This window comes from Felis catus, chromosome A1 (genome assembly GCF_018350175.1).
Source record: "Felis catus isolate Fca126 chromosome A1, F.catus_Fca126_mat1.0, whole genome shotgun sequence".
Lineage (NCBI taxonomy): Eukaryota > Metazoa > Chordata > Mammalia > Carnivora > Felidae > Felis > Felis catus.
Genome location: NC_058368.1, coordinates 39,664,563 through 39,690,481, shown reverse-complemented (window position 1 = coordinate 39,690,481; position 25,919 = coordinate 39,664,563). Strand labels below are relative to the sequence as shown.

At 33.7% G+C, this 25,919-nt stretch overlaps 1 long non-coding RNA gene across 1 annotated transcript in view; it reads right to left on the bottom strand.

Moving 5' to 3' along the window:
- Positions 1-1,957: 1,957 nt before the first annotated feature.
- LOC111559890 overlaps positions 1,958-25,919 on the bottom strand; it is a 129,415-nt gene continuing 105,453 nt past the window's right edge. Inside the window, exons 3-4 of the long non-coding RNA XR_006595438.1 lie at positions 5,671-5,736; positions 1,958-2,727 (exon numbers count right to left, since the gene is read on the bottom strand). This is a non-coding gene — a long non-coding RNA (uncharacterized LOC111559890). The remainder of the gene's footprint in view (positions 2,728-5,670; positions 5,737-25,919) is intronic.

Here is a 25,919-nt window from a genome sequence, read left to right as displayed (position 1 = left end):
TGGATGACATCTTCTAAAAGCCAAATCCAAAATCACCGTCAGGGTTACTTACATGTTCTTTCTGCTTTGTACAGTGCTCATGGCTCAATTCTTTCTTGTGGAAATTCATATTGGATTTTCATGAGTGAACCGTTCCTGATTCTCATATGTTTTAAGTTTTCTCTGTCTTAGGGTACCTGGCTCTCTCAGTCAAAAGAGCATGTGACTCTTGATCTCGGGGTTGTGAGTTCAAACCCCACCTTGGGTTTAGAAATTCCAAAAATAAATAAATAAACTTAAAAAAAGTTTTCTCTGTATTATCTCCCTCTTAATATCCCATAAGAATGATGTTCATCAGTGTTTTCAACTTACTATATTTTTGTTTCACATGGGCACTTTCCACTAACAAAATATATACTAATATTTGTTGACCACTTACGTGTTGATTCCCTCCAATTATTTATCTTGCATTTAGAGAATGGTACTAACATATAGATTCATACGTTTGTCAAACAAACTTTATTTATCACCACCAAGTCTCAATCTCAAAACATCTAGAATGAACACACAATCTTCAATGGCAAAATGTGTATTTTAGCTTTATATTCATTATATTGTTTAATAGTATTTTCATCTGTCTACTTGGCTAGCCAAAAAATTAAGTATCTTCCTTCCAGCTTCTTATCACCGTTTAAACAAAAATATATTGAACACCTTCTACATATCAAACATATCACTGTGTACTAGAAATATAAAAATAAAAGATAATGTCTGTCCTGATGGAGGTGAGGCATTTGAGAAACAATGTCACAACAATGTGAAAAAAGGCCAGGAAAATGAACTAAGGAAATATTCAAACCTCACTGGAGTGATCATGTCCATTGAGCCTCATAGATGAAGTACTATCATTACCTGTCATTGAAAGTTGAATGGAGTTTATGAAAATGAAAACAAACAAACAAAAACAAAACAAAACAGCAACAAAAAAACACAAGGTTATCTAGGAAGAGGAAACAGGGTATGTGAAGCCAGAAAGTCTTGATAGAGAAAAAGAATATAATCATATGACTGTGAGTAAGAGGAATTAATGTTCAATCTATGGCAGAATTTGAAGCAGCTTATGCATTTTATTAAGGGCATATCGACTTGGATATTAAGGACATATCTATATCTAAACAGATATATATTATAAAAAGAGACTGAAAATTAGAGAATTCACTTCATGATCTTTAAGAAAGGGAATGACAAAGTCTTACTTGTGTTTTAGAAACATTAACACAGATGTATAAAGAATTATGTTGATGAAGAATTATTGGTGCAGAAATGAAACAGACTTCTCTCCCTTTCTTTTAAATTTTTCCCCGTGGTGATTTGACCTCTTTGACTTTGCCACCCACTGCACTCCAAAGGGAGGATAATATGCTAATATAATCGTTCCAATCCAATTCCCATTTTGTTGGCTGATTTATGCAGAGTAGTGAATTAAATTTACAGCTCAAGTGAATTTAATATGTCTAGCGATTAACATGGGAGGAAACAACTAAACAAAACAAAAACACCTTGTGGGGAAATCACAACTCTTATGAGATTTGGATATTGGTTTTTAAGTCACACTTAATAGCAACAAGTATTATGGGCTGAAATGTGACAGGTGGTATTGTTGGCTTGGGCCTTTAATTGTTATACACAGGGAAGTGATTTATTTGGTTCATAAAAGACTAGCACGGGTCCTTAAGCTACAGGCCCCCCTAGTAGGGCTTTGGCAACAGAGAAAATGACTTATATATTTGTTCATTTTAATCTCTATTATATTAGAAGCTTGAATGATCCATTTTAAAATCAGCAAGGAAATGGGGGCGCCTGGGTGGCTCAGTTGGTTAAACATTCAAGTCTTGATTTCAGCTCACCTCATGATCTCATGGTTCGTGAGTTTGAGCCCCACATCGGGTTCTGTGATGACAGTGTAGACTCTGCTTAGGATTTTCTCTCTCCCTGCCCCTCCCTTGCTCTCTCTATCACTCTCCCTCTCTCTCAAATTAAATGAATAAGCTTTTTAAAAAAAGAGAGAAAGGAATAAGGAAAAAAGTTCAATTCATGTAGATTATGAAAGTTGGGGCTAACAGTAGCAAATGGGTTTCTTCTTCCTCCCTCCTTCTGCAACAGAATTCTGTTCCTGTTACCCAAAGTACTCATTTCATGTGTACTCTGTACTCAGCCCCTCTCTCCTTATGGACTTTGGTCCTTCCATTAGTTTCTCTTCTGCTCTCCTTCTTCCCTCTGCATTGTTTTCAAATGCATACAAATACTGCTTAGCCTTTCTGTCTCACAGCACTCCTTTAGCTTATTTGGCTCGTCGGTTTTTGCCTTTTCTTCCAACTTGATTATAAATTCCACTAGGGCAAGGGCTAACACTATTTGTTCAACTCTGTATATCTAATACACAGATCAGTGCCAGAAGTCCAAAATGCATCCTGAAATTAGTGGGGAGTCATTAACACAGATTTAAGCAAGGGAAATGACATGATCAAATTTTCATTATGTATTGTTCAGGGGTCTGTTGGAAAGATGAAGAGGAGAGAACATAGCTGTAAGGACACTGATCTATTACTTGGCAGCTCCATGGACTCCTGCTTCATTAATTTCATCCTCTATGTGATCATTCCCATAAGCATGAAAACCTGCTACCACACTTACAAAAGTTCTCAATGACTTCATATTCCTTCCAGCAACATCCCTGTTTGCACGCTCCTATAAAACAAAAATAAAAACTCTTGAAACATTAAAGGCATCCTCTTGTATATTTCTCTTCCCATTCTCACCAGTTCACACCTCATTCTTTCAAGTTTGTAAAAATTCCCAAAAATTTGATGGGCTCTTTTCAAGTACCATTTGATGAAAAATTTTCCAAACATCATCAACATCCCATGGAGCTAGAAACTTGATGAGAACATGTGGTTTTACCTCGACTTTGGTGTGAGGATGTCAGATAGACTACAATTAACTCATGAATTTATGAACAAAAAAAATAATAATAAACTAATGGTGAATGAATTTAGGACTCTATATATCTCTGTGCGGGGGTGGTGGTAAAATGTACATATATTTAATAAAAGAGCTAACAAGCCCTTATATGTTAGTTTTGCTTGATTGTGTTGTGCGTACTATACAGTCTTTTGATTAGATATTTATAAAAATGTTATTCTCTTCAGATCGAGAATCTATGGCACAGAGAGTAATAACTTATACGGGGTTATGATACTATACAATAGTAAATGAGAGTTTTGACCTAGGTTGTCTGACTTCAGTGTAATAGCGTATTATAGTGTCTCCACTGAGTGAAATACAAATGAGGACAATTTTTGTCAAAAGGAGTATTCCACATTATTTTATTTTGACCCTTTAGCAATTTTCATTTCAGAAAAATATTCAGGGCGAGATCCAAGCTTTACTTCATGACATAAAAATCAAGCTTATTAATATTAATGATACCTAACATTTTTGAATGTTTTCAAATTGTTTACAAATGAAAGCTTTTTGTAAAAATTTTAAGATGTAAATTATTCTTAGCTTCCTTAAAACATTATTATCAGGGGCGCCTGGGTCCCCTCAGTCGGTTAAGCGTCTGACTTCAGCTCAGGTCATGATCTCACACTCTGTGAGTTCGAGCCCCGCGTCGGGCTCTGTGCTGACAGCTCAGAGCCTGGAGCCTGCTTCAGATTCTGTGTCTCCCTCTCTCTCTGCCCCTCTCCTGCTCATGCTTGTCTGTCTCTGTCTCAAAAATGAATAAAAACATTAAAAAATTAAAAAAATAAATAAAACATTATTATCATTTCAACTAAAATTTATTTCAGTAACCTTTTGGCCATAGCAATATAGAGCAAACACCTTCAAATGTATCGCACTACATTAGGTTAGAATGTAATTATAAACCTCTTTAAGGTTGGTGTTAATGATGAAACACAAGAGTAAAGGTACAAGAGTTTTTCTATTGTATTTAATATTCTGAGCCAATACTAGGACTATATTTGAGGACTTTTGCCTCTTCTTTCACCATATTCTTAATTTTCTTTGACTTAATAACTTATAAGTCATGAGATCATCAGTAAGGTAAACTCCGTAAATGTGAAAAAAATTATTAAACACTTTATTGGAAATACTCTTAAAAAGGTAATATCATTACCCAAAAGTTAAAAAAAAACTTACTCTCTCTGACTACAGACTAGTTTTTTTTTTTTAATGTTTATTTATTTTTGAAGGAGAGAGAGACAGAGACAGAGGGTGAGCAAGGGACGGGCAGAGAGAGGGGGAGACACAGAATCAGAAGCAGGCTCCAGGCTCTGAGCTGTCTGCACAGAGCCCGATGTGAGGCTTGAACTCACAAGCTATGAGATGATGACCTAAGCTGATGTCAGACGCTCAACCAACTGAGCCACTCAGGTGCCACCATACAGAATAGTTTTTTTTTTTTATAGTATCTTTAAAAAAATTGTTTTTTTTTGTTTTGTTTATTTATTTTGGGAGAGAGAGAGAGAGAGAGAGACAGAGCACGAGCAGGGGAGGGGCAGAGAGAGAGGGAGACACAGAATCCGAAGCAGGCTCTGGGCCCTGAACTGTCAGCACAGAGCCCAACTCAGGGCTCGCACTCACAAGAGTGAGATCATGACCCAACCAAAGTCGGACTCTTAACCAACTGAGCCACCCAGGTGCCCCCAGAATAGTTTTTAATGTTCCTTCCACTTGACCGCAGTCTTCCTGCCTGGGCTCACTTTGTACCATTCTTTCCACCTAGAGGTGTAAGTGACCTAGATGGTGTCTGTGAACTTTTTCATAAAGTTGTGTTTTCCAGAATTACTTTCCCTCTCCATCCTTGCTTTCTGGGCCAGGTTGTGCAGATTTTTCTCCTTCCACGCCCTAGGAAAGTACAGGTACACAGAAACATTGGGGGAAAAAGTTATCTTTACTCAAATCTTAAATTTCCAGGAATTAAGACTTTAAGTCAGTCTTCAATGGTAGGATTGTGCCAGCCGTCTTTTGAGTTTCCAGTAATATTTGCATTAATATTTGCATTCTGATACAAGCATTTATGAGTCATGAAAGTCCAAAGATTTACTTCAAATGTGTCTGAATTCTGTATGCCCACCGAAGCTTCTTTGCTGTCTGCTAATGTGTGTGAAGTTTGGAGGTTCTATTCAGGGCTTCTCAAAATTGAATATACATAAAAACCAAATGGGAATTTTAGTAAAATATAAATCCTGAGTTGGTAATTGGGGTGGCAGTTAATAATATTCATTTCTACCAAGTTTTTATAAAGCTGTTGATCTGTGGGCTACCCTTTGAATAGCAATATTGTTGAGTACTGCAATAACCCATGTATTACACTCAATCCTTTCTTTTATTTCTACAAGCCTGTGTATCCATAAGTAGTATGTACACAATCTATGAATGTAGTAGACTTTTTAAACTTCCTAGGAAAAACTAAGAAGTGTTTTAAATTCAAATACTATAAACTATTTCAACTAAAATACCAGGGCTCATGACCTTTAAAGTGTCCTTTGCCCAATCCACTAAATGAGCAGATTGACTAGTTTTTTTACCCTATGTAATGCCAGCCTTTCTTCATTTAGTTGGTTCTTCCCCATACCTCCCTTCTTTTCTCCACTTAGCTTGCACTTTGTCATTGTCTGACATTACCTTTACAAGGATTCACCCAATCCAAGAGTATTCATCGAGGCACTCTCCTAAAGAAAATGGTTTCTCCTATAAGGGAAATTCTGATACCAGTTATCAAGAAAATAATTGTTACCTCATTATACAATATACATAACATAAAATCATAGGCTTCAAAGGTCTATACATTACTGAATGCATTGAAGACTCCTCAAAGATTGTTAAATATATATATATATATATATATATATATATATATATATATTTATATTTATATGTCATGTGTGTGTATATATATATATATATATATATATATATATAAAACTAAATCTAGTCATTCAAATCATTTCAAAGAAATAAGTATTTTTCTATGAAAAAACAAATGTACTTTTAAGTTTGCATGCAAATATCTAAATAAAAGTTATTTAGTTTTTATTGAAATATTATTGGCTACATATATCTGGAAAAATAAAGAGGCATGTCTTATGAGGAATAAGATATGAGAAACAAAGTACTTTCTTATGAGAAACAAAGTACTGTTTTAAAAAGTTATCCTCATCTATTACATTCATACAAGGTAAGAGTTTCAAGGACATTAGAATTATGACTTCCATGAATGTGCAGGAAGTTTCTCCACAGTCAGGTTTTTCCTAAAGTAATAAAAATAATCTATTGATTTCTATGAAAAATCATCTGATATAGAAAGAATGACAAATCTTCCTCCATGCTACTATTCCCAGTGTTCTTTGGTCTTTGTCCTTTCTCTCATTGAAGAGTAGCAGTTCTCTTGTGCACTCTCTGTCTGCTTTCTGCTAAGAATAGAAGGATCTTCCATCATATCTTCCAGCTTTATGACAGTCTGAGCACCTTCTGTTACACCCACAGTTTTACCACACATTCTCTTATCGACTTAAGGGAAGCACATAGACAAACTTCACAAGCAGAGTAACATTTATCCTTTAAATTCTTCACTTGTTGAAAAATTATTCACTTATGCTATAAATATCTTTCTAGAGAAAGAAAAATAAGTTGAAATTGGAAGCTAATTCTCAGAAGAAGGGGTTATTCAAACATCAGTGACCTGATATTTTGACTAAGAATAATTTCCTGCTATAAGAGAAAGACAGCAAAGAGTGATACATTAGCAATATTAAAAGAGGTTAGTATTACTTCTACAACTCAGAATTTGAATGATAATGTTCTCAAAGTACACATCAAATATTTCTTTACTTACTCTTAGAAGGTCTCTCAATTAAATAAATCTGAAGATATAAGGTGATAAAGTATATTCATCTGCTGACAGAAGAATTATTTTCGTGTATACTTTTTTTGTTCTGATATTTTTTGTGGTCTAGTACTTTCAGCTTAGTAACAACTATAAACACAAATTGAAAAATTGCGAAAGGAAATATATATAAGCCTTTGAGTGATGAACATCCCTAAATGTGAAATAGACTATGAGGACATAATATAGATGACTCTTACTACAAAGTATTTTATGAATTTAAAAGATATTCAGTTCATTATAAAAAGGTAAATAAATCAGAAGTAATGATATGCTACATGAAGAGACATGGGAGAGGTCAGGACATTTTAAATTTGCCTAAAGAATTCTGTGCTGGGACCTCTGGAAGAGTACAAGAGTGGCAGCAAAGATACTTCTATGGTACTGGCTGCTATATGCAAAGAAAATGAAAGTTGCTGCCTGTGTCCAAGAACGTGTGTGGTGGGGGGAGCTAAGATGGCGGAATAGTGGGAGGACCCACAGGCTTGTCTCGTCCCTCATGCACACCTAGATACTATCAAATCATTCTGAATACCCAAAAAAATCGATCTGAAGACTGACAGAACAAACTACACAACTAGAAGGAGAGAAGAGTCCACATCCAGGAAGGTAGGAAGTGTAGAGACATAGATTGGAGGAGAAATGGATTGCAGGTGCCGTTGAGGGGAGTGGACCCTGGTCTCCGGAAAGGCAGAAAGAGGACTGCGATCCTTGTGCGATCGCACAAGACGAATACTTCCCCAAATGAAGCCTAAAACTAGAAAAAAGGGAAATAATAAAGATTAGAGCAAAAATTAATTATATAGAAACCAACAAACAAACAAACAAAAACAGTAGAAAAGATGAATGAAACCAGGAATCCAGTTAAAATATAGGTAGAAGACATGAATAGACATTTTTCCAAAGGAGACACACAGATGGCTAACAAACACATGAAAAGATGCTCAAAATTACTCATAATTAGGAAAATACAAATCAAAACTACAATGAGATATCACCTACACCTGTCAGAATGACTAAAATTAACGACACAGGAAACAATAGATGTTGATGAAGATGAAGAGAAAGGGGAACCTTCTTACACTATTGGTGGGAATACAAACTAGTACAGCCACTCTGGAAAATAGTGTGGAGGTTCCTCAAAGAGCTAAAAATAGAAGTACCCTATGATGTAGCATTGCACTACTTGGTACACCCAAAGGATACAAAAACACTGATTCGAAGGGACACATGTAACCCCAGTGTTTATAGCAGCATTATCAACAATAGCGGAATTATGGAATAAGCCCTAAGGTCCATCGGCTGATGAATGGATAAAGAAGAGGTGCTACACACACACACACACACACACACACACACACACACTGTAATGTTATTCAGCCATCAAAAAGAATGATATCTTGGCATTTGCAACCACATGGATGGAGCTAGACTGTATTATACTATGCTGAGTGAATAAGTCATTCACAGAAAAACAAATACCATAAGACTGCACTCATATGTGGAATTCAAGGCACAAAAGAGAGGCAAAACATGAAATAGATTCTTAACTATAGAGAACAAACTTGAGGGTTGCAGGAGGAAAGGTGGGTGAGGGAATGGGTATTCAGAGGGCACTTGTCATGAGCGCTGGATGTTGTATGTAAGTGATGAGTCACTAAATTCTACACCTGAAACTAGTATTACACCATATGTTAACTAACTAGAATTTAAATAAATTTGAAGCTACAAAAAAAAAGGATATGTATGTGCGCACACATGTGTTTGTATGTTATGATTTTTAGAAAAAATTAGGTTATATTGGAAAAATGTATGAAAAATAGGATATTGGACATATGCACTTCTTTTATTAGGAATAAGGAATTTTATAAGGAATAAGATTGTAAAATTTGCCAGTAACTGTATTCTATAATTAAATCAATATTGTTATTTATCCACGTAAATTTCTTTGTACACATTTTTTGCTGTCCTTAAAATGTAATCATAAGTATACTATATTTAGGTACAATTAATATTTTCTTATGTTAATGAGACAATTCTATATTCTATGTCTTTAATTAACACCATATCAAGTATATTTTTCTACTTTGCAATCTTTGTTTTCACTAACCTCTACAACACCCATCTTCTTTCTTCCTCATTACCATATTTTCCTTGCTCATACTATTGTGTGTTATAAAAATAATTAATATAACAATCATATATCTCAATGGTAGCAAACAACACAGATTTGCTTATGGCTTGCTTTTCTACTCATGAATATCTTGTAAAAGCAGAACTACTAGCAGTAAAAATTAAATAATTTGATCCTTTGTACAGTGGCTTAGTATTCCATGGTAAAGATGTTCTGTAATTATTTCAGTCTTTCCACTGTTGATTAGCATTTAGATAAATTTGAGATTTATTTTTCCATCACAAAAGTACTGCAATAAATTTTCTCATAGCATGCCTTGAGTATAAGCATGTGTATATGCTGTGTGTGTGTGTGTGTGTGTGTGTGTGTATATGCTGTGTGTGTGTGTGTGTGATTCCAGTGGTGAAATGGGTCAAAGTGTACACATTATATATTACTCTACAAATACTGAGAAACACATTCCAGCACATATGTTGAAATTCACATTTTTCTGTCAATCACTGAGAGTAGACTTTGCCTACATTCATGCTAGCATTTAAAATTTTCACCCATTGAATTATGCGAGTTTGAGAGTTAAGTAGTTATGGCTCAGTAGTTAGAGCTTGTTACTTTTATTTGCATTTTCCTGAACACTAACAAAATTGAGTTTTCATATCCTCTGGAAATTTAAATTTCTACTTCTATGTATTGTCTATTAAAACTTTGCCATGTTTCAATTAAATACTCATCATTTGTAATAAAATTCAGGAGAGTTTCGTATGTTTTAGGAACTACCTATTACATTATCATTTGATTTGCATTTATTTTATAGAACATTGCTTTTCTCTTGCTTTTAGTGTATTTTTGAATAAAATGTTAATTTTTTGTATTACCAATATTGTCATTACTTTGTAACTTTTGTACTTTATAATTTCTTTAATATGTCCTCATGTTTCCCAAATAAACTGAAACATTTACTCTTTTTAATAAACATTTCAGCATTTATTCCTTCTGAATTTTTCTTTATAAACTATTGTTAGAGCTTACATTTTTTTCTTTTTTAGATTAATAACTATTTGTGCCAACACCATTTATTAAGTGCACATTTTATTATACTATAAGGTCCAATACCAAGAATGAATTGTATTTCTTACAATTTAAGTTCCTGTGCTCCAAATTCAATACTGTACTATTTTGTATACAAAAAAATTTTTAAGTTTTTATATGATAAAGCAAAATCTTCCTGACCAAACTTGTTTTATATATATGTATCAATCTCATCAATGAGAACCCTCAACTCTGAACTTGAGCCTAGTTGTTGGATGGAAGAATTGGGTGTGTTTCGTGATGATTGGTCGAATGTACATTGCAAGTAGAAAGAAGATTTTCTCTTCCTTTTAGTCATAATGGACTTATTACTTTCTAGCCTTTTAAATTAGATGTAGCCATGTGACTCACTTTGGCCAGATTACTGTGAATGGAATGGGCTTATGTGTGCTTTAAGAGAAAGAGCACTGAGGAACTGGCACATGATTCACCATATTCTCTCTTTGACTGAGAGGTCACTACGGTCTTCTGTTGCAATGATGGTTTCATTGGATGGAGTAGTTTGTTACCTACGTCATGACTAAATATGACAAATACTGCTCTTCTCCTATCAAAAGCTTTATCATTGCATTGGACGTGTATTATGAACATGAAATAAATCTTAGAATTTTATTCTAAATTTTTATTATACTTTGTTTTCAGAGTACTTACAGTTTCACAGAAAAATTGAGCAGAAGGTACCGAGATTTTCTGTATACTGCTTACCCTCATACATTCAAAGCCTCCTCTTTTGTCAATATCCGTCAAAGAGGGGTACATTTGCTAGAATTGAAAAACTGACACGGACACATCATTATCATCCAAAGTCCATAGTTTATATTAAGGTTCACTTGGTGTTTTATATTCTATGACTTTGGACAAATTTTAATGATATATATCTACAATTATTCACTGCCTTAAAAATCCCTTTTGGTTGGCCTTCTTATACTTGCATTTATAATTGAAATGATATAAACTTAAGCTGAAAATGTATGAAAAACTAATTCAGTTTATGACTATAACTTGAAGAATTGTAAAATAGCTTTGATACATGAAAAAAAATATTATTATCAAATGAATCACAGATAGTGATGTCCCTTCAAATGTCAATTTGAAGAAGCAAGAGTTGGGAAGGGTAGAGCACACTGTCTGCATTTTAATGATTGCATGCCAAAAATATTTTCAAGAAACAGAAAGGAATAATGGTTTTATGCTTAATTTCATTTTTAATTTGGTTTCTATTGCTATATAGTAAACTGCAAAATATTAATGGATCGACTCAGTGTATTTTAATGTATATTCATTCTGAAGTACTTTCCATTAAGATCAAACTGCAAAATGTGAAATATAAATTTTGGAAATCTTCAGATTCTAAGAATCAATAATGGACATTTGTGTAAGTTATATTATATGAGACATGAAATGAAAAATTGAGCTCATATCATCAAAATAAAGAGTTGCTCTCATCTGTTTTTAATATATTCTCCTTCTAATTTTAATTTTGTAAAGTTCAATCTCAACACAACAAAGTAAGTTATATCTGTGCCACGCCAAAATATTTGAGTATGGCACTGTGAAAAATCAACTGATATTGTGTAACACCAGATCAGGATGGCTTTAGTAGCTGATTATCAGTCTAATTAATATTCTAATACTTAGAATCTGAAAAGCTTAGAAAATTTTTCTCTGGATATTGATTGATGCAAATGAAGACATTTATAATGCTACAATAACCATTCCACCTGCTAGTGAAATTTTTAAATATTAATTGCATCTCCAGTTTAACATATCATTTGATTGGCATGGCATATATTACTTGCTGTTGAGCTCCTACAAGCATATTATTTTTATGCATCTTTGGCTTTTATTAAAAAGAGTTGGCCCAATTACCTACTTCCAAGTTTTAAGATCATTATGACATGTATTCATTCATGTTAAATAAATCTTGTAGAATCCTATAACTTTAGTACCCAAGATATGTCCAATACCAGTCCTGTGACAAAAGGTCAACCAGTTACCACCATCCTATATATCAAAGAAGCAGGACAATTAGAAAAAGAAAATTCACTTGTTAGTATTGTCTGTTTAGTAGAGTTCAGTATTTTGCTCCTTTATGCATTTCAATAAAGTAGTAAGAAGTGGCTTTTAACATTCCAGTGTCACTAAGGTATTAGGCGCAGAGCAATGTGAGATGCTTCTTGTGGCGTTTTGACCTGTATATCCTGACGTTTGGGAAGCCACCTAAAGGGCTGGCTAGAACTAATTGTGATTTTGAGTCAAGGATAAAAGATGCAATAGGAGCAAATTAAACTTCCAGAATATAGCAGGGCAAAGGTGATGAGATTTCCCATATGTTATGAAGACACTGCAAACATTAATTTTAATAGAGTGGGATTGAAAGCGCCTCACTCAAGAGGGTTACCTGTCATGGTGAGGTTTCTACACAAGCATAAGCCAAGGGGAAAGTGATAATATATCATCCAGAGAGTGTATCACATGTTCCAAGGATATACAGTCTCATAAGCCCTTTGGTGCCTGAAGCAACTGCACAAAGCAGAAAATTAGACAGCACCAAGGTCAGACTACCATAAAACCATTAATTAGGACTCTTTGATTGCTTCTCACATCTCCTTCCATATGTCAGTCTGGAGGAAACAAAGGCAGAAGAGAAAGAGCTAGAAGTGGGAAGAACAAGGACATTGAGTGTACATCATCTTTTTTCCCACTGCAGTTTTCCTAGTCTGGTTCAAGCCAAAGAGGGAATGTTGTAAACTGGGCAGGTGATGAAAAGTGTTTTATGTAGGTTAAACTAGCCACTTTAATAAAACAGACAGATCTCATAATTAAAAGTGAAAGCTGTGGAATTTACTCAAGATGTCATTCATGGGTGAGAAAGAGAGAAAAACTATGTGTGCAAGCAAGAGGTGGCAGGAAAAAAAGTGGGTGATTCTGTATTTGCTCCCTAAGGGGTCCATCTCATTCAATAAGATTGTTACAAATAAATGCAGATTTACTTTTTTTTTTTAATTTGAAGGTGCAATGCATGGTAAACATGGGAAGACACTAAGATAATTATTGATTTTCTGGCATTTTTAAAATATATTAATGAGCATGCTTATTTCCTATCATGAAATAATGGAATGCAAGACTAGAGAAAGGAGGATTTTATAAAGAATTATACTTAAAAAATCAGAACATATTTATTTTAAGAATTAGAATTAAAATAGCTATGTTATTATTCTTGAAGGTCTTTTTTGTCCTAGAAAACATAAATGGTTTATTGTAAAAAACAAATACAGAAATCATTTTTTGAGACTGGCCTTTTCCAAGTATAATAAACTTCCCAGTACAAAAATTTTTGTGTTATATTTGTATTAGGAGAGAAATTTATGGGGAAAAAATGAGGCATTTACAGGCCTATATTCCATTTGTAAAATTCTGGAAATAAGGAAGAGGAATGAAACATGAATTATTTGAGAACCACAATAGGAGATGACACTAAAAAGCAAACAGAAAATTGTATTTTGCTGAAAATTCTATTTCTTTGTCTCTTAAAATATTAATTTCAGCCAGTTTGTTCCAAAATTGAGCTATAGACGTAATTAGAAACTAATGGATTGAACAAACTTGGGTTGATTAGACTCAGTGTAAGGAAATAGTTTTCCAAGATGAAGATCAATAGCCTTTTCCAATATCAAAGTCATGAGGGATAAATCCTAAAAAATTAGGTGGAGGAGGCAGAATTTTCCTTATTCTTAAATCATTCTCTAAACTCTATGACACCAAAAGAAAATCCTGATCTCTATGTGTTTTGTGTGCATGGAAGAAAACTCATGATAATAATGAGCATATCCACCCCCCTCTGGCATTGGGAAGCAGCAAGATATTGAGAAAAAATAATCCAACAATTTCAGTAATTATCATTGATCATAAATAATACAAATGTTAATATATACAACTAAAAATAATAATATATATTTAAGGTAAAATGTAATGCTAGGTTTGTAAATTTTCTTGCCATTCTTTCTCCTTAAACTTCAAATTGAAATGACAAATAAATGGAAAAGAAATTCAGGAAGACAATGAGGAATAACCCCAGAGTTAGGCATAATTTCTTGTAGGTAAAGAATTAGGTGCAGTGAAAGTTCTTATTTTCTCAAACATATTTTGCTTTAGGCAAACCTGAAAAACAGAATTTGTCATATAAATAATCTGGTATCCAGATCTATGTGCTATTATTCTTCATAATTCTTCTAAATAAATAAATGTCACATAATGATATATAATTTATCTTTAGGACCAAAAAGGTGAGTTGAATAATGAGCAGCCCATAGGATATATGTTACATTTATTTAATAATTATAATTTAAATCTGTCTTGACATATTTGATAAATTACATAAATTAAAATGAGAAAGATTGTGTCAGTATTAACTTATCATTAAAAGCAAAAGAAGGTAAAATTTCCATTGTTCAAAACAAAATTTCGCTAATCTTTTCCATAAGAGACAGGTCTCTCAAGATGGCTAGTTGAGAGCTGATGACTAGAAGGTATGACTGAGCTAAAATTAAGTAAGCAAAACTGAAATACCCTGCATAACCTAAGTACTTTATTGTCCCGTAGTTATGTGAAGCTTATCATTGCTATTGTACTTAGAATAAGAACATTAGATTAAGAAATTTATTTAATCATTCTTGTAATAATAGTGAATAAAGCCTGATTTAGTTGAACAGTATTGTATCTGTTAAGTTTTCTGAAAATAAATTTCATTTTAAAAATTGGAGATTTTATTTATAAAATAACCAGCTTACCATAAAAAAAAAAAGAAGGAAAGAAAGACAGGAAAACATAGAAGATGAATTTAGCAAAGAGGAACAAAAAATGGAAAGCAAATATGAGTTGTTTGAGAAAAGCAAATTATACAGCAATATGAATAATGTAATTCCATTACTATAAAAACACATAGACATAGAGACCATACATATGTTATATGTATGTATGTATGTATGTACATTATGTACTAACAAAAGATTGTTAGTACATAGAGAAAGGGAGGTGTAGGGTATTAGGAAATTTTATTTTTGTGGCTTAATATTTTTTTTAATTGAAAACAGTAGATGATGTTCAAAATTATTTTTTTTTAATTTTAATTTACTGTGGCAAGAACATAAGGTTTACCCTTTTAACAATTTTTCTTAAATTTTCACAAATATGGGGAAATTAAACAACACATTTTTTTTTTTAAATTTTTTTTTCAACGTTTATTTATTTTTGGGACAGAGAGAGACAGAGCATGAACGGGGGAGGGGCAGAGAGAGAGGGAGACACAGAATCGGAAACAGGCTCCAGGCTCTGAGCCATCAGCCCAGAGCCCGACGCGGGGCTCGAACTCACGGACCGCGAGATCGTGACCTGGCTGAAGTCGGAGGCTTAACCGACTGCGCCACCCAGGCGCCCCTAAACAACACATTCTTGAACAACCAACGAGTCAAAGAAGAATCAAAAGGGAAATTGGAGGGACACGTAGGTAGCTTAGTCAGTTAATATAAGACTCTTGATACCAGTTCAGGTTGTGATCTTGTGGTTATAGGATGGATCCCCATATCAGCTCCATGCTGAGTGTGGAGTCTGCTTGGCGTTCTCTCTCTCCCTCTTTCTCTGCCTCTCCCCCATTTGTGCTCCTTCTCTCTCTCTCTCTCTTTCTCTCTCTCTCTCTCTCTCTCTCAAAATAAATAAACTTTAAAAAGGGGAAATTGTGAAAATATCTTGGCAGAAACAAAAATGAAAATTTAACATACCGAAGTTTTAAGATTAAAAAAAACAAGTATTAAGAGGGAAATTTATAGTGATGAATACCTGCATTTCAAAATAAAATAAGTTCTCAAATAAACAACCTAAAATTACACACTAAGGAACTGAAAAAAAGAACAAATTAAGACTATAGTTAACAGGAAGGAAAGGAAGGAAATAATAAAGATCAGAGCAGAAATAAATGAAATAGAGACTAAAAAAATAGAGAAGGCCAATGAAACTAAGAGCTGCTTGTTTGTTTAGATTAACAAAACGCACAAGCCTTTAGCCTAAGAAAAAAGAAGAGACATTCAAATAAAAAATTAAAAATAAAAGAAGAGCACAGAAATAGAGTTATCATAAGAGACTAAGATAAATAATGTATGCCAACAAATTGGATAACCTACAAGACATGGATAAGTCCTAGAAACATATAATGTAATAAGATTGAATCACAAAGAAAAAGAAAGTTTAAACACATCTATTGTTAGTATGTATGTTGAGTGAATAATCAAAAACCTAAAAAGTAAAAGTCTAAGAACAGATAACTTTACCGGTGAATTCTACCAAACATTTAAAGAAAAACTAACACCAATCTTTCTCAAACTATTCCAAATAATTGAAGTGAAAAGAACACCTCCAAATTTATTTTAGGAGTCCAGTATTACCCTGATACCAAAGCCAGATAAAGACACCACAAGAAAAGAAAACTGCAGGCCAATATCCCTGATATTTAAGAAAATGGTAAGATGCAAAAATCCTCAACAAAATACTAGCAAATCACATTCAGCACAATATTAAAAATATCAAATACCCTGGCCAGGTGAGATTTATCTCTGGGATGTAAGGATGGTTCAAATTATGAAAATTAATCAAGGGCACCTGGGTGGCTCAGTTGGTTAGGTGTCTGACTTCGGCTCAGGTCATGATCTCATGGTTCATGAGATCAAGCCCTGTGTCTGGCTCTGTGCTGACAGCTCAGAGCCTGGAGCTTGCTTCAGATTCTGTTTCTCCCTCTATCTCTGCCTCTCCCCCGCTTATGCTTTGTCTCTCTCTCAAAAATAAATAAACATTAAAACATTTTTTTAAAAAAATCAAGGTTATAACTCACATTAACAAAATACAGAATAAATATCACACAATAGTGTCAACAGATGCATAAAAAGCATTTTACACAATTCAAAGACCTTTCATGATAAAAGAAAAAAAGAAGTTAACAAATTAGCGAATAGGAGGAAAGTATCATAACATAGTAAAAGCCATATGTTAAATGCTACAGCTAACATCATACTAAGTGGTGAAAACTGAAAGAATTTCCTCAAAGATCAGACAGGGCAATTATATCCACTCTCATCACTTCTCATCACTTCATGGTACTGAGTATTCTAGCTAAACAAACAGAAGAAGGAAATTGTATCTTCATCTTAAACCACACACAAAAATCAACTCAAGCAGATAAAAAACTTAAATGTAAGACCTGACTTTGTAAAGCTTCTCGAAGAAAACATAGCATGAAAGCTTTTTGACATTGGTATTGGCTATGATTTTATGGCAACAGCATAGGTAACAAATACAAAAAGAGACAAGTAAGACTACATCAAACTATAATGCTTCCACACAATAAAAGAAAGAATCAACAGACTGGAGAGGAATGGGAGAAAGTATTTGCAAGCCATATTTCTTTAAGAGGCTATTTTTCAAAATATATAAGGAACTCCTGTAACTCAGTAGCAACAACAACAAACTAATAACCCAATTTTAAAAATGGACAAAAGACTTGACTAGATATTTCTCCAAAGAAGACATACAAATGGTCAATAGATATATGAAATATGGTCAATGTCAGTAATCATTAGGGAAATACAAATGAAAACTACAATGAGACACTTCTTTATACCTGTCAGATGGCTATGACCCCCAAAACCTCCAAAAAAACAGTGTTGGAAAGATTGTAGAATAGTTGGAACATTTGTACACTGTTGGGAATACAAAATGTTGTGGCCACTATGTAAAACAGCATGGAGATTCCTCAAAAAATTAAAAGTACAACTGTCATATGATGTAACAATCACACTTGTGGATATTTATTTAGAGTTGAAATCAGGATCTTGTAGAAATATTGGCACTGCCATATTCATTGCAGCCCTATTCACAATAGCCAAGATGTGGAAGCAACCTATCCACCATCAAATAAATGGATAAAAAAATGTGGTACATACATACAATATATTCCTCAGACTTAAAAAGAAGGAAATTTTGCAATATGCAACAACATGAAATAAACCTTGAGGACATTATGCTAAATTAAACAAGCCAGTTAAACATTGCATAATTTCACTTGGTGGATTAGTGGTTATTAATGGGCTGGGTGGAGAAAGAAGTGGGGGTTGCTAATCAATGGGCATAAAGTTTCAGTTAGGCAAGATAAATAAGTTTAACAGATCCGTTGAACATTGTGTCTATGTTAACAATGCTGTATTGCATCCTTAAACCTTTCTTAAGAAAGTAGATCTCATGTTAAGTGTTCTTACAATAAAACAAAATTTAAAAACTTGAAATATTGGGGTACCTGGCTGGCTCAGTTGATGGAACTTGTGAGTCTTTATCTCTGGGTTGTGGATTTGAGACCCATGTTGGGTGTAGAGATGAGTTAAAAATAAAACCATTTAAAAAATGAAAGAGTAAAATTAACTGTTTGGAAATGGATATAAATATGAAAATTTATCAAGAAAGTTATTGGTGTCCCCAGCTTTGCCACTCTTTAGTACGTCTTCAAGAAAAAGCAGAAGAAAAAAATCAAATAAAAATAAAGATAGTCAAGGAAACAACAAAATAATAAGAAACTCTTTTTTTTTTGGTTCATACTCAGCCACCTAAAGGAAGAAACAAATTGAGGATCTTTTCAAATTCCTTGCAGCTCAAAGTATTTTTTTATTTTATTATTTTTTTTTCAATTTTTTTTTCAACGTTTATTTATTTTTGGGACAGAGAGAGACAGAGCCTGAACGGGGGAGGGGCAGAGAGAGAGGGAGACACAGAATCGGAAACAGGCTCCAGGCTCTGAGCCATCAGCCCAGAGCCTGACGCGGGGCTCGAACTCACGGACCGCGAGATCGTGACCTGGCTGAAGTCGGACGCCTAACCGACTGCGCCACCCAGGCGCCCCTCAAAGTATTTTTTTTTTAAAGAAATGTCAAAATTAAGCACTATTTTCAAATGTAGAGCTTGGGTAAACTTAACTCAGTTCCTAAGTTCCACTAACCTGCAACTTTTTGTTTAATGTTGCTGTGCTTCTGTCATTCTACCTAAAAATAAAGATAATATGCCTCTTACAGAGTTGTACTGACCATAAAAGGAAAGTATTTGGTCCATATTTTAGAATTGCTTTAAGTCTTTCATTTCCTAGAATGATCTTTCATTATCAGGGCTTCAACAGATTCAGCAAGATTCATTTTTTATTGGTCAGCACCATAGAGATTTCCAAGTGGTATTTCACAGGAATTTTAAAAAATAATATCAGTATTCAGTGACAAATCTCCTGAACAATTTTATATTTTTATTTATAGTGCTAATTTTTATGAATAACTTTAACATTGATATACTTTAAATTATAAAAATATTATTTCTTGAAAATACTAGCAAAATAGTTATAAACTGAAATTGAAATAAGGATAGTGTGTTTGTGCATACCTACATTAGTAATATGATCTATTAAGATATTAGAATTCATAATTAAACCATCATTTTATGAGTCTTGCTATCTGATCATATTTGATAAAGTACTGATGATGCATGTATAGCTAGTTAATGCAGATAGATAGGAAGTAAAAAAGAATCCAACCTGTTTTCATAATGGACATATTACTCTTCATCAATGTCAAATTCTACTCTCTTCTCCAGTGAACTGATAATTACGTCATTATTTGCCTTTAAATTTGAAAGATAATCTATTTGGCTTATACGTCTGGTAATTCATGCCACAGAAATAGATGAGGTTGGGCTTTTAGATTTATCATCATAGCCACAAGAGACATTACTGAGCAAATTTTGTTCAGTAAGGAGACTTGATGTTTGGCAGTACATTGTCATTCACAGGGAAGGTCATGGAGGATTAAAGCATCCTTGCTAATTATTCCTATTATGATTGATGTGGGAAGTTTTTTGTTTGTTAAAACTTGTCAAAAGAAATCCCTCATTTTACAATTTTATTGACACCAGGAAAATTTTGATACAGCAGTGATGTGGGCTTTATTTATGTACCCTATGTATTGTTTATATATGCTCTAAAACAGATCATAGCTAATATAGGTTAAGATTAATTTACATTTAAATGACAAAATACTGCTTTATTTTTTATTTGCATTTGATAACACTGAGTAAACATGATTAGAAAGTTATTCACATGTCATCCATAATTATGACTTTGGTAGTTGGAATAAATCAACAGCACCTTAAAAATAAATCATTAAATCACTTAGTTAATTCTAGAGTTGTTACATATTCTTCCTATCTTTTGCAATCTCTGTTGTAATTACAGAGAAAGAATATACATTGGTGGGTTTGAGAATTATGTCTTATTATTATTGATGCCTTTACTGCCATTTAATTTGTTTTCACCAGAGTTTGGATAATCACAAGTTGTAATTCTTGTCAGTATAAAATAAACAAGCTATGAAACTGATTAAATAGATTTAAATATCATAATTAGAATTAATTTGGATAACATATAATTTCTACAGATAGAAAGTAAATTTGTACCACCCTAGTCATAAATATTAGATATTTCTGAGACATGGTGAAATAGAACAATTTGGAACAATCAATTGGAAGTGAAAATGTTACATTCATTTTCATGAAGAAACCGCACTGTTTGTCCTTATTCAGACTAATATAAAACACATGTAATTTATCAATAGCTCTCTTCATTTGTACCAATCTGGAAAATTAGCATTAAGAAGATGTTATCTCAGACAGTTCCTATAAAGGGTATAATACTTTGAGGGAATGTGTATTAAGAGAATGTAAACTTAATTCTTAGTTTAACTGATTGCCAATGAGAGAGTTAAATATAGGAAAAACTATGTTTTGAATAATCATTCTGGAAAGACAAATGTATGATTTCACTCATATGTGGAATTTAAGAAACACAGCAAACAAACAATGAAAGTAACAGACAAAAAAACAGACCCTTAAATATAGAGAAGAATCTGGTGGTTGACAGAAAGAAGGTGCGTGGGGGGGAATAGTGAAATAAGTAAAGGGGGTTAAGAGTACATTCATCTCTGGGAGTACAAGCTGATGCAGCCACTCTGGAAAACAGTATGGAGGTTCCCCCAAAATCTAAAAATAGAACTACCCTGTGACCAGCAATTGCACTACTAGGCATTTATCCACGGAATACAGGTGTGCTGTTTCAAAGGGACACATTCACCCCCATGTTTATAGCACCGCTATCAACAGTAGTCAAAATATGGGAAGAACCCAAATGTCCATCGATAGATGAATGGTTAAAGAAGATGTGGTATATATATATATATATGTGTATATATATATATATATACACATATATATATATATATATATATATATATATATATACAATGAAGTATTACTCGGCAATAAAAAAGAATGAAATCTTGCCATTTGCAACTACGTGGATGGAACTGGAGGGGATTATGCTAAGTGAGATTAGTCAGCCAGAGAAAGACAAAAGTCACATGACTTCACTCATATGAAGACTTTAAGAGACAAAACAGATGACATAAGGGAAGGGAAACAAAAATAATATAAAAACAGGGAAGGGGACAAAACAGAAGAAACTCATAAATATGGAGAACAAACTGAGGGTTACTGGAGGGGTTGTGGGAGGGGGGATGGGCTAAATGGGTAAGGGGCACTAAGGAATCTACTCCTGAAATCATCGTTGCACTATATGCTAACTAATTTGGATGTAAATTTAAAAAAATAAAATTAAAAAATGTACACTCATCTCGATGAGCACTGAGCAATGTACAGAATTGTTGAATCATTATATTATAGACCTGAAACTAATATAACACTGTATGTTAATTATACTTGAATATAAAAGAATAATCAATATATATTTATGCACAAGCTATGGGATACTCTCACAATCACATAAAAACGTAATATATCAATACATACATAAAATAGTTGGCTCTACTTTTTAATTTTTTTTTATTTTTAATGTTTTATTTTTGAGAGAGAGACAGAGACAGAGACAGGGACAGAGTGTGAGTGGGGGAGGTTCAGGGAGAGAGGGAGACACAGAATCTGAAGAGGATCCAGGGTCTGAGCTGTCAGCACAGAGCCAGACGTTGGGCTCAAACTCACGAACCTCAAGATCATGACCTGAGTCTAAGTCAGACGCTGAGCCACCCAGCTGCCCCAAGTTTGCTCTACTTTGTAATTAACTAGATCTTTCAGTGGCTGCCAGGTCTAACTTTGATGAGAATATTCAAAGGGCATTTGGGTAAACTAGAAAAGAAACAGTGAGGATACAAAGATCAATACAATGATCAAAGAAAGAGGATTTTCTTATGTAACAATTAAATGACTTCCTACCTGACTCTCCTGTGTGTGTGTGTGTTGGGTGGGGGAAGAGGGTGGGCAGCTCTAATGTATGGAAACATAATAAAAAGCAATTCCTGGGAAGTGAAAGAAGCAGAAAGAATCTCAGAGTGTGTGTAGACCTAGAGCAAGGGAATTGTATACTGAGTTTCCATTTTGGGGGCCCAGTAAATTAACTGAGAGGGTACCCAGTGAAAAGATACAGACTTTCTAGCCAGGAGATACAGAACACTGAGGTCAGGGTAATTCTGGCTAATAAACATCAAGTTCTATTAGGGAAAGAGCCAGAGAAGAGATATCAAATTATAACTATGCACAATTCTGATTAATCTCTAAAATATTCGTGTATAGGAAAGACTCAAAGTAGCTCAAACAAAAACAAAATATCTGAACTGAGACCAAAAATGTTACTCCAGAGATACTGTTTACAGTTGAATTCCAACCAAAATCATTGCTTACTAAAACAAACCAAATTTATTTGACAACAATAAATAGAATCCAGAATCTTCACAACTTAACCTTCATGAGTCTAGAATACAATGCAAAATTGTCCTAATACAAAGCATGAAGAAAACGTAACACATTCTCAAGTGAAAAGAGTATCAATTAAGATTGACCTTGAGATAATCTAGATGTCAGAATTATTAGGCAAGAGTTTTAAAGCAGCTGCTAAAAATACTTAAAGTAAAATAAATATGCCCCCAATGGAAAAATACGGAAAATTTCAGTAGTTAAATATAAATTATTTTTTAAAACTCAAATGCATAATTATAAAGCTATAACTTATTATATGTGAAATAAAAATAATAGCTGGGTGGGTCAATAGAAATAATACAGATAATAGGGGGTACCTGGGTGGCTCAGTAGATTAAGTGTCCGACTTCAGCTCAGGTAATGATCTCGCAGTTGGTGAGTTCGAGCCCCACATCTGGCTCTGTACTGACAGCTCAGACCCTGGATCCTCCTTCAGATTCTGTGTCTCCCTCTCTCTCTCTGCCTCTCCGCCGCTCAGTCTCTCTCTCTCTCTCTCTCTCTCTCTCTCTCTCTCTCTCTCTCAAAAATAAATAAATATTTAAAAAAAAGAAAGAATTCAGATAATAAATATAGAACAAATGAAATGAAGTGAACATAGTCCCAGAAAGTGGTGGATAATATTTAATTACACAGCATCTGGACATGTGGACTAAAAGAAGAAGAAAAAGACAGTAAGAAGAAAAAACTATTTGAATAAGTAATAGCCAAATAGTTTTCTAAATTTGGTGAATGACAAAAATTGACAGCTATGAGATGCTCAAAGAAAAAACTCGCAAGGAAGCAACACTCATGTAAGCACTAAAAGTTGAAGAAAACAAGCAAATCTTGAAGGCAGTAAGACAAAAATGAGACATTACATAGAGTGGGGAAACAATTCGATTCATGTCTGACTTCTCATCAGACCAAGGAAGCCAAAACAGTACAAAACAACATCTTTAAAGAAAAAACACTATCAATCCAGAATTTTAACAACGTGTGAAATATTTTTCAAAAATGAAGACCTTTTTTGGGGCGCCTGGGTGGCTCAGTTGGTTAAGCATCCGTCTTCAGCTTGGGTCATGATCTCATGGTTCTTGGGTTACAGCCCCGTGTTGAGCTCTATGTTGACAGCTCAGAGCCTGGAGCCTGATTTTGGATTCTGTGTCTCCCTCTTACTCTCTGCCCCTTCCCTGATTGTGCTCTGTCTCTCTCTCAAAAATAAATGAACATTTAAAAAAATTAAAAAAAAAAATTAAGACCTTTTTAGGATTAATAAAATAAATAAGAATTTTTCACCAGAAGACTTTCACTCCAAGAAATGCTAAAAATAAATGTCCTATAGCCTCAATGGAAATGATACTAGATAGAACTTTGCAACCTCAGACAGGAATGTTATGCATAGAAATGACTACTCTCTGCATCCATACTAAAGGTTATACTTAAAAAAAAATTACTCCTCTTGTGTTCCTTGTGCTACATTAACTATCAACAGCAAAATTCGTAGCATTGCATTGTAGATGTTATTATACACAATTACATGTATACATGTATAAAAACATACAGACAAAAATATTTGTCGACCATAGTATAACATAAAAGAGTAATATTAACCTATCCAATTACAAAGTTTCTACATTTTATATGAAGTAGTATAACAGGAATAATAAATGAACTGTATAATTTAGGGATCTATATTATAATCCTAGAAAAGACATACCCACTCCAAAATGCAAAAAGTATATAGCTAAAATGACAATGGGAAAATAAAATTAGAAAAAAATTAGCATAGGAATTACTCCTCATTATCTTTCCAAATTTTCTATAAATCTAAACTTTAAAATAATATTTAACATGGAACCACTCATTTATAATCTGTATGAAAAGGGTATTGCTGTATCAGAAGCTGAATTTTGTGTCATTCTCTGAACACAAACACTGACAGAGCATTTCAGGAGGACTAGATGTTATCCATGCATGCAGTAGGGGCAGTACAGGAGAGGGACCCCAAATTGTACGACTTCAGTCTTACAGACAGCAGCTGGTGATCTTGTCCATATTCTGCTCTGGAGAGCAAGAGAGTGAGAGAGAAAGAGAGAGAGAGAGAGAGAGAGAGAGAGAGGCCTTAACTTACTTTATCTTACGTTTATTTTGCTTATCTTTATTTTGGTTTATTTAATTCATTTCCTTATCTTTATTTTGCTTATCAATGTAAGCAAATCTTTCTTGAAGGGAAGGAAAGGTCTTTACATTCTGGAACATTTTGAGGTCAATGATGTCTTTATACTTTACTCTTCTGGAAAATCTCCTTATACAAACATTCTTACTTTTACATAATGCCTTTGCTCAAAGGATCTGCAGCATATAATTTATACAGATAATTGTCTCCCAACATGTATGGTACTCTATATATCTGTTTAATAAATTCAGAGTTGTAATATGTACATTGTGTTAAAACAAAAATCATCTATGATAAGCATTGCATTGTGGATCAGAGGCAAAGTTTGCAATCTTTAGCTAACCCTAGTTTCAAGTTTATTTTACCTTTTATTATAATTATACTGGAAGACAAAATCCTCATTCATAGAGGTAAATGCTAGTAATAGGTTTTAGAGCTTAACTTGCGATCTTAACCAATTCTTGAGAAGCTTGAGAAAAAACAGAATAGTTTTGTTTTAAAATTCTATCACTGCCATTATAAAGGCTGTTCCTGTAATAAACATAAATATGATACAAAAGGTATTCAAAATTTAGACAAAATACTGAACCTTCCATGTAAATGAAAGCACTCGGCAGAATTCCTGAATTAAATGTCACACAGCATACATACTCTGTGGCAGAGCAATTGTTTATCAATTTGAGAGAAGGGGCAAGTCAAGGGTCTGAATTTCAAAATGA